Raw genomic sequence first — 10,754 nt, 5'->3', positions numbered from 1 at the left:
GCTTTGTGGCTTTTTCATAAGCTTCAAATCTTGTCTGATAATTAGCTTTCTTTAAGCCTTAATTTCCATGTAGAGTAAGAGAATAAGAAAAAGTAAATTATACATATTTAACTTAAATTATTTACAACTTTTTCAACACCAGCACTACAAAGTAATTGTTGCCTTTGAAATTCACATGAATTTTATGACGTATTTTTTTTTAATTTGAAGGGCATTCATGTCTTCACAAATTTAGTGCATTATCATCATGTCATAACACTTACAGAGCACCTGTTACTGACTACCTGCATTGTACAAAATGTTCATGTGCAAGAATATATTTGTGATAAAAGAAAATAGATGGAGGTAATTTCACTTCAATAATTTACTATTATCTCTCCCTCATCTAGCCCGTAATTCATAGGTTAGAGAACATAGAGTTTCATGTATTTTCAGAAAATACAGCAAGTTTTCATACATTTTTATGTCATCCTTTTGCAGGGGCTGTATTAATCTTCACTGTATTGTTCTATTTTTAGCATACGTGGAATAAAATTGAATACTAAACTGCTTATATTGTGAGAACCAAAGATAATTTTTCTTTCTCCACAGGGTCATAAGGAAAACGTTGCACCGTATTTTGACTGCTTGATTTAGAGAATTCAATGTGCCTACTTTGGGTATTACAGAACTCACATTATATAAATTGCTATTCATTAAATATAGCAAATTAGCTCACAGTTGTTTCAGGTAAATAAGAAATGACATCTCAGATGTGAACTATCACAACCAAACTTTTTACACAGCTAATGTTTATTATTAGGTCTACAGAGGTGTAAGTGTCACCTCTATAGCATCACAATCATGGACCTTTAGACCAATGTATCAGAATTGAGATCCCATAAGTTAGTTCGCACAGCTAAAACAAACTAGTCTTTGACAAACGATCTAAAATCAAACCTTAGAGAAAGGTCTGTCTCATCTCTATTTGCTTTTTCAAAGTTTGACAGTGGCTTTCCTGGAGCCATTTCAAGGAGTCTGCATTTGACTGTTAGTCTCGTGACCGTGGTTACGTGTAACATCGTATCCTCCTGCTAAAGCCTCAGTGTTATTAAAATACCTCATAGAACCAAATGATGAATTCATTTTTTTAACATTTCTTTATTTTAATGGAAAGACAGATTTACAGAGATTGGAGAGACAGAAAGAACTTCCATCCTCTGGTTCACTCCCAAAGCTGCCTAAAATGCCCGAGGTGACCTTTCCAAAGCCAGGAGCCAGGAGACTCTGCCAAGTCTCCCACATGGGTAGTAGGGTGTGAGACCTTAGGCCATGCTCTGATGTTTCCCTGGGCAATACGCGGGAGCTGAGTAGGAAGTGGAACAGTCAGGACAAGAAATGACACCTATGTGATTTCATCACTTACCAGAGGAGGATTAACCTATTGAACCATTAAGCCAGGCATGATGAATTGATAATTTTACACGAGAAGGCACTCCATCCATCCTGATTGGTTTAGAGTTAGCTTACTCTAGAGTCTACCATAATTTTTGGTTGTTTTTTGACAACAAATGAGTTATCTTAGGACTCAAAACGCCATTCTTATGACAATTTGGCTCAAATTCAACAGAATAAACCAGCACACATAGGTTTTAATTTTATCAAAATTTCCTTTCAATATAATTGACTTGAAGACTGACCCTATATTTTCCCATTCTTCACTTGTTTGACGCCTATCCCCAATTGAGAAAACGAACTCTGGATTTATGCCACTACAGTGCTTAGCTAAACAAAAGAGGTTATGTTATTAAGAAAGGAAAACGGACTTCAGTTTCAGAAATGACTTTCAATTGAATACAGCATACCACTTAAATCATAAAACAGTAAAATTTTGTGACCATATTTCAACATTTCCTGTCACAAACATCTAGATTTAGAAATAGAAAAATTGCATATAAATATTAAGATGCATAGATAGGTATATACATATGTATATTAATATTGTACACTCTTATAGTGTCAATAAAACTAATTTTAAAACAACAAAATTTAAAATATGGCAGATATTCCCCCTCTTTATTTTGTACTTGATTATCACATTCTAACGCGAATGGTATCATCTTGGTTTCTCTCACAGATTCTGTCTTGGTATTGATCTTAAAATACAAGATTAATAAAAGGAGCAGTAAGTGACATGGGAGAAAGAAAACAAAAATCTATGGAAAATAAGTTTGTTCAGAACTCTTTCAGTTCCGCTGAACTCTACACAATATTCCTCCTACATTCATGGTTGGATGCCTTGACTAATATACCTCTAATTTAAAAAGAAACTTGCATATGTATGCTGGTGGATGCTGATGGATGAATACCATGGACGCTGACCAAGAATGAGGCAACTAATTAGAAAAAGCAAACCCTGCCTGCTCCCTGGATATCCAAAAATGAACGGGTAGCATGTTGTTACATTTAAAGAGTTAACCAAGTAATTCACACACTTCCACTCCCTGAAAATCGAAGGATATTTCAATCATCCTTATGTTTCAATTCTTTCAGCCAACTTCCGTCAGAATCCATATGAGATTGAGAACATGTGCAAATTGGGAGAACTTCCCAATGTTTTCCACAGTAAAAATGTACAAACAAATTTTAAGTAATGAGTGTTTTACACTATAAAAATTAAAGGACTTAAGGAACGCTTAATACAGACTTCATAGACAAATCAGTTCAAGTAAATTAAAATCCAAAGATAAAATAAAAAGAAACAAAAAATCCAGGCACGAAAGTTTTCTTTCAGCATAAATTCTAATGTAAAAACAATGTTGGGGTTAAAAATTAAGCTAATGTGTCAGAATTTAGTTAGAGAACACAATTGCTGAATATTAAATGAAATAAATAGATCCGATATTTTGTTTTCTAACTCCTTCTTAATCCCTACAATTAATTGCATCCCTGACATAGAAAAGATGAAATTTTACATTCATCGCTCTCTCTCTCTCGACATTTTTCAAATCATCACGAACAGAAAAAAAATTGTAGAATAATTTGTGTCTAGGCATTTCGGAATTGTCACTCAAAATTCACTCATCTTTTTTTTTTCTTTGTGAAGTAAGTGAACAGATTTTATCTGATTTGTTATATATATATATATATATATATATTTAATTTTGAAGATTCATTTATTTATATTGGAAAGGCAGATGTGCAAAGAAAATAGGATACTTGAAGATCTTCCACCTCTGACTCACTCCTCAAATAGCTGCAATGACTGAGCTGAGCTTTCCTGAAGCCAGGAAGCAGGAGCCTCCTTCAAGTCCCCCACATCGGTGCAAGGTCCCAAGGAACTGGGCTGTCCTCAGGGCCCTTCCAGGCCATAAGCATAGAAAGCTGGATGAAAAGTAGGACAGCCATGACAGGAACTGCGGGCACATGGGCTATCAATACCTGTAGGCAAACTGTCAACCTGTTGAGCTATCATGCCAGCTCCAAATTATGTATTTTTAAAATTTCTCCCATGATTCAATATTTACAGCTTTTCCATAATGAAAAAAGTTCTTCTTTTAGACGAGTTTGATAAATGATGACATTTATATAAGAGAAGCCATATATTTAAAAAGGAGAGAGGAGAAACAGACTTAAAATACAATTGACATTTATTTGACAATTATTTGACACTGTGCTGATGAAATAGAGACTGACAGGTTCTATGCAGTTATGGTTCTGGCTTTGGAGTGTGGTTTTGTGAATGTTTTCTGAAAAATGTTTCTCTGAAATTTTTTTTGTTATATTTTTGTGATCATACACTTGCTTTTCTTGAACTCACCTTTGTCTCCAATGTTTTCTTTCTCAATTTAAAGCTGCCCCCGTTATGTGCACAGCTGCCACTTACTATACACTTCATGTTTGTCATATGTCCTGAACATTTCCTTTGCCAGGTTTCCAGTCTCAGCATCTCTGCTCCATCTGGGAAGTAATTTTTTCTATGCTAATTGCCTCAAAAACAGTTAGCTTCAATTTTTTGGCCAGTTAATTTAGTTATTTCCTTCCTTCACTCCATTTAAAATCAAGAATTTAGTACTCCCCTCATTAAATATTTCACCAGTTACCTAATAAAAAGCAACACAGGCATGTCACAGCATGCCAACATTGCACTACTCATATCTATTTTCCCACCATATCTATATTCCCAGCTAGAAATGGAGCTACTATGTATTGCTCTTTCTCTCATTTACTTCTAAATTATATATTCATATATTTGAAAACATGGAGAGAGAAACAGGAACATACAGAAAAGAGAGAATCCAGATCTACCAAGTGGATCATGACGATCTAATACTTGGAAACTATTTCCTTATAATTTTTTGCCTGGCAAAGGCCCAGCTATGAGCCACATGTTACATTTTTTTCCCTGTCAAGTTAGAAAAGAGCTGCATAAGAGATGGAGCAGATATAGCTTTCCATGGCAGTTCCATATGGCGTGCCAGCTGAACTATGCACAATTCTACCCCCAGTGTTACTGCTGTGATTACCACAGTGCAAACACAGAGACACACATAAACACATACAAACACATACATCCAAACCTAAGTCAATGCAAGTTGCTCAGTTTCCACTGCACTTTTTCAAACGTGTTTAATTCAACTGTACACACTCATGAGGACAATCCGTAGAGCGGATGGTCATGCTTTCTTCAACCATTTCCCTTTCCAGTGGCATCTAGATTGTCCCCATGTTATCATTCTGTGTGTTGTGCTTATATAAATACAAGTTTGCAGGTCACCTGCCTATACACAGATTTCACTTAATTACTTATATTCTCAGGAGTGGGAGAGTTGGGTCATACAGTAGATTCATTTTCAATTTTTTTAGCACTCTCTATACTGACTTTCACAGTAACTGCACTAGCCACACTGCCACCAACAAAGGACTAGGTCACATTTTCCCTATATCCATTCCAGAAAATGTTTGTGGGATGCCAGCCATTCTCACCAGAGGTAGGTGGACATTTCTTGTGGTTTTATTCGTATTTACAGGAAGTCTTAGCATTTTGTATGTCCATTATCTATTTTAATTTGTTAATCCGAAAAAGTCTGATCATTTCCTTTACATATGTAGTCTCAGGGTTGTTTATCTTGCTGTCACTGAGTTTCTAAAGCTCTTTGTAAATTCTGGCTATTATTCTCCTATCTTTTGTGTAGTATTCAAATGTTCTCTTCTGTTGGTGGTTTCTTCATCTTTTTGATCAATCCCTTTGCTGTACAGAGACTCTCTCACTTTTTTAAGATGTATTTTAATTTTTATTGGAAAGGAAAAATTACAGAGAGTAGGAGAGAAGGAAAGAAAGACCTTCTGTCCATTGGTTCACTCCCCAAGTGCTGCAATGGCTAGAGCTAAGCCCATCCCAAGCCAGGATCCAGGAGCTTCTTCCAGGTCTCTCAACACAGGTGCAGGGTCTGAAGGCTTTGGGCCTTCCTTTGCAGCTTCCTCAGGCCATAAGGAAGGAGTTGAATGGGAAGTGGAGAAGCTGGGTCATGAACTGGCACCTATATGGGACCCTGACAGAGGCAAGAGAAGGATTTACTCACTAGGCTATTGCTCTGTGCCCAGTAGCTCTTAACTTACTTATAAAGATAAATAATAAAACTACTTACAAATTTGGCATGACATGTTTTTCAACTACTTTCATTTTTTTTAAATTTAGACTTTTATAATAAAAGAAAAAAGTTGGATTTTAAAATCATGTAACCTTCTTTACCAAATAATACATCCTGATTTAAAATCTTGCAGGAAGAAAGGTTACAAAGATCAAAGAAATAAGTAATTAATGGCAAAAGTAGAATTTTGTCATTATGACTTCGAGCTTGACAAAAACTATGAATTTATTATTTCTTTTTAAACTAAATATGAAGTTTCCAATTTCTTTTAAAATGTCACCTGCACCTCTATATTTTGGCTTTACATCTTATCTTTTCTCAATTCAAGTCTTTTTAATTGTATTTCTCATCACTTGATGATGCAACATCTGTTATCCAGTCATCTTCTGATAATTTCACCAAATGAAAATAAATAAAAAAGGCAAACCCAATACCAAAAGTGGCCTGATTCACATCTTCTCCTACCATGACCCCGCCTTGTTCACGTGATAGCATTCTTTCCAGAATTAACAGTCCAGCTCAAAAAGCAGCAACTGAACATTGATATTAATTTTCACATTACCTTGAAATCGTATTTTATTTTATAAATATGTTATTCCCTGAAAACCATCATCGCTGCTTTCTTCCATTGAGAATACTTAATGTTGAATTGTATCCTTTATATGATGGTGATAGTTACTGAATATAATAATGACCACCAGAATGAGTTGGAAATTGATAATATCTTTGAACTTTAAAGTGTGAATAAGAAAACATAAGAGACTTGAGATTCTTCCAATAGCCTCAAAAGAACACACACACACACACACACACACACACACACACACACACAAACACCAATCCAAGGAGTGTTGAGTGTACAATATTGGCAAGAATATCATTAAATAGAACTTCAGGGTTAGATAAAGGCATGTGTTATAGTTATATGGGCTAGGAAACTGCAAGCCTCGATGTTTACGTAAGTGGGTCAGAAAATACGTTAGAATTTCAGATTTCAGTGTGTATGATTTATGCTCATAAGATTTCAATTGGCATGTACTGTTGATCACCAATGGATCCTAAAATCTGTCATTTAGAGACACATAATTAAAAAAAGATTTATTTATTTTTATTTGAAGGGCAGATCTTACAAAGAAGAAGAGAGAGATAGGCCTTCCATCTGCTGATTTGCTCCCTAAATTGTCACAGTGGCAGAACTGAGCTAATCCAAAGCTGGTAGCCAGGAAGTTTTTCTGGGTCTCCCACTGAGTGCAGGAACGCAAGGACTCAGGTGTTCTGATGCTCATCCAGGCCAGTAACAGAGCCAGGGATTGGAAATGAAGCAACTGGAACACTAAGCTGTGTCCACATGACTTCAGGGTGTACGGATTAAGCTGTTATGCCTCAGCACCAGCATTGCATATAATTTTCTCAAATCAGTAAGTGAAAAAAATCATTCTTTGATAAATTCTAAGATTGTTTTTCTACATCCTTACTCACTAAAATAGTAATTTTATGTGGCTTTTATACATATATACAAAAGTTCACCTTTCAGGTCCTCCATATATTATTTCAACACTGTAAAACTAAAATGTGAATTTCTTGAAATATTTCCATTAAATTTAGTTGTGACATGCTTGAGCATACAGAAGGTTAGCTAGATTCAGCATTGTTTGTGTTTAGGAACTTCAATTTTTCTGTTTTGCTAAAATGCACAGGAAATACAATTCCCATTCTCTCAGCCTCTCAACCTTTCCTAGAATTCTGTTTTCAGTTCTATGAATATGACTCTAGTATTTCTAATGGTTGTAAGGTGTTTGGACATTTGTTTCCACATTAAATCGCCTAATCATTCCAGTTGAAATGAATGTGAAAATCTCATTCTTTTTAGGATGAATATCCTGTTGCAGGTGAATATTATAGTTGACTTTTGCTGACATCTCACTGGACATTAAGGGCTCTTTCTGTCTTTTGCTAGCTTGAATGATGTCTTGAATAATCATATGGCTATGAGTGTTTGAATTCTCATACTTAATAACTTTTCATACATACTCAGAAGTTAGATGATCAAAATCATGTAGTGACTCTCCTTTAATTTTGTGAGCAGTTCACACAGTTTTCCCAATGCCTGTACTATTCCATACACCCACCAAGAGTGCACTTGGATGGCCATTTCCTTATGTCATTTCCACCAGTTTCTATTTCATTTGTGTGTGGTTTATTCTCTTATGATAACAGCCATCCTAAAAGCTGTGAGTAGACAATCATGACAGCTTTGATCTCAACCCCCTGATGTTTTGTGATGTGAGGGACATTTGCGTGAATCGCTCATCTTAGCAACATCAAAGCTTCATCTTTGAGAATTTCTTATAATTTTCCACAAGCAAATATTTTAGCTCCTTTACTAACTACCTTGCTCAAGTTTACTCTTAATGTTTTAAATATATGTTTATTTGAAGAAATATATGTATATATTATATAACATAAGGATTTATATACATACATATATAAACACACATTTCTCTGATGTTAGCCTATTTTCTTCATTATTTGAATTTTTGTCATTTTAACATGTAGTCACATAAATGACTTTGATAATTTTAGAAATGTATTTTATTAACTCATTTTTTAAAGATTTGTTTTATTCTTATTGGAAAGTCAGAAAGGAGGAGAGACAGAAAGAAATATCTTCCCTCTGCTGATTCACTCCCCAAGCAACCCCAACGGCCAGAGCTACACCAATCTGAAGCCAGGAGCTGGGAGCCTCTTCCGGATCCCAAGGTACAGGGACCCAAGGCTTTGGGCCATCCTCAACTGCATTCCCAAGCCACAAGCAGGGAGTTGGATGGGAAGCAGGGCCACAGGGATAAGAACCAATGCCGATACGGGATCCCAGCACATGCAAAGCAAGTACTTTAACAACTGGGCTACTGCTCCAGGCCCATTAACCTAATTTTAGACGGTCAGCCATTCTTGCATTCCATGAAGCAGTCCCACTTGTTCATAGTACATTGATTTTAATTTGCTGATGAATTCTGCTTACACTTTGGAATTGTGCCAGGTCCTTCATAAATGCTAGTGGTATGTCATCATTTGTAGATTTAGAACTTTTTTTTTCTTTAGTGTTAGGGAAATGCTGGCCTCACAGAGGGAAGTAGAAAACCTTTCCTTGTTATTACTCTGGAAGTCTTTTGAGAGAAAACGATTTAACTATTTCCTCAACTTTTACTGAGATTCATTGATGAAATGACAGGATCTAATTTGTTTCACTTACTGATTATAACTTGTAGTGCCCTTCCAAGCTCAAAGATTTCAGCCCAAACAACAATTTTCATTGTATTTCAAGATGAGCTTCAAGGAGGCAGTTACAGTTAAGCAGCTCTTAAGAATATGCCTCTAATTAAAAATACTTACTTGCATTCAAGAAGAAGTTTGAGCAAGAAAGATTTCCCCCTGTATTTATACATGGAAGACAGGTCAACTGAAGTAATGACGATGAGACAGACCTGTGCAAGCAAGGAAAGCCCTCAACAGAAGCCATGTTGGTGGTGTTTCGGTTTAGCATTCTCAGCAAGCTTTTCTCTCTTCATGACTGAGAGATGTGTACTGATTATGCAATTATTTATAGTATAGTAGTTGATTGAATTGTGTTCTATAATGTTGGGATATATTCAAAGTTTCTAAACAAAACAGCGACATGTTATATTACAAATAGTTGATCATTAAAATCAGTTGGAGCCATCATATCTCTGAAATAGTAACCTTAGAGTGAAAGTACACATACACACATGCATGCAGATTTTTCCATCTTTCTCTGATGGAACACAATGAAACAACGATAATTTGATCTTCAAGAATATGCTTCTGAGGAACAAGATTTAGAGGGATGAGACAGGAGATATTAAGATAAAATAAGATGTAAAAATTTAGAAAGGACAAATCTTGGCTCACTTGTACTCATCTACCCCCTCTGCATTATGATCACTGCTTGTCATAGTAAATCTTTTGTCCCTCTTTTAATTTAAGCATGCTATATTTAAGTTTTTCCTATTCCTTTATTCTTGGGCTATCATTTGGAATGCAATTGAAATAGGTAATAAATAATTTTAATCTTATGGTCCGATTCTAAGCTTTCTTCAGAAAATCCAGAGCTTTTTAAAAATTTACATTTTCATTCATTCATTTCATTCTGGAGCTAACATTCCTGTAGTAGAGGAGGAGATGATTACTGAAACCTGATATCCTAAGAGGGCATTTCTGCTGGTAGGTGGGAATGCCCAGGATCCTCAGTCATGCAGAAGTCGAAAAATTATTTTGTTTGTAATTACATACTTTCCAGAGATGATCCTGCCTGGTCATTATTTTCTAGACTTAGTTTTCTTAAGAACATATACTATTCTACAATGGTAGACGTATTTCAAGGAAATAAGCTGCGTATCTTTGCCAATCTTTCTGTTTTTATCTGTTTCTCCCATACTCTCTCATCTCATCTATGTTCTAAAGAATTGCATCCATTCTCATTTTCCTGACGACTTATATTTCATTAATTGAAAAATACAACCAGTCGTAATTTTAATTTCATCACTTGTGCTTTGGCTTGGAAACTGCCTTTAGTCAGCGATTGGAAGAACCATACAGCTGTGCTTGCTGCAGTTCTGATTCTTCAATGATTTGGCTATGCCTATGGTTGTAATATGAATATATTTACTTCACATATTTTGTACACTTCAAAACTTATTTAACATGAGAGAGTTACTTATTGTCTCATGTATACAACTTTTTTTTTTTTTTAGAATTGACAGATAAAACCACTTAAATCTGAATTAAGGGATGCATTATTGTTTTCTCCATTGTAACTTACAATTGAAAATATACTTCTTTAATCAATTAGGTTTGAAGCATCACAATACAAATATTCAAGAAGTTTGGATAAGTAAAGGAGATGGTAAATAATTTTAGCATATATTCCTATTGTATACCTGTGTATTAGGTGATCCCAGATTGAATTAATTGAATGAATTTTAGAGCATGAGTAATATTATACTTACCATAACCCTATTCAACAAGCATCTAATAAATTTCATGTGGAATTGACTTGAAGTGCCATGATGAACAGTATTTATTGTGGCTCAGTAACTTTACTCA

The 10,754-nt window shown here is 35.2% G+C and overlaps 1 non-coding gene across 1 annotated transcript; it reads right to left on the bottom strand.

Annotated features, from left to right (window-relative positions):
• Nucleotides 1-435: 435 nt before the first annotated feature.
• Nucleotides 436-542, bottom strand: LOC118760054 (U6 spliceosomal RNA). The gene has a single exon (XR_004996549.1). It is a non-coding gene; the product is annotated as a U6 spliceosomal RNA (small nuclear RNA).
• Between the last annotated feature and the right edge of the window lie 10,212 nt (nucleotides 543-10,754).

The sequence above is a fragment of the Ochotona princeps genome, chromosome 11 (genome assembly GCF_030435755.1).
Source record: "Ochotona princeps isolate mOchPri1 chromosome 11, mOchPri1.hap1, whole genome shotgun sequence".
NCBI lineage: Eukaryota > Metazoa > Chordata > Mammalia > Lagomorpha > Ochotonidae > Ochotona > Ochotona princeps.
The sequence above is the reverse complement of the archived record's forward strand: the minus strand, read 5'-3'. Positions and strand labels throughout refer to the sequence as shown.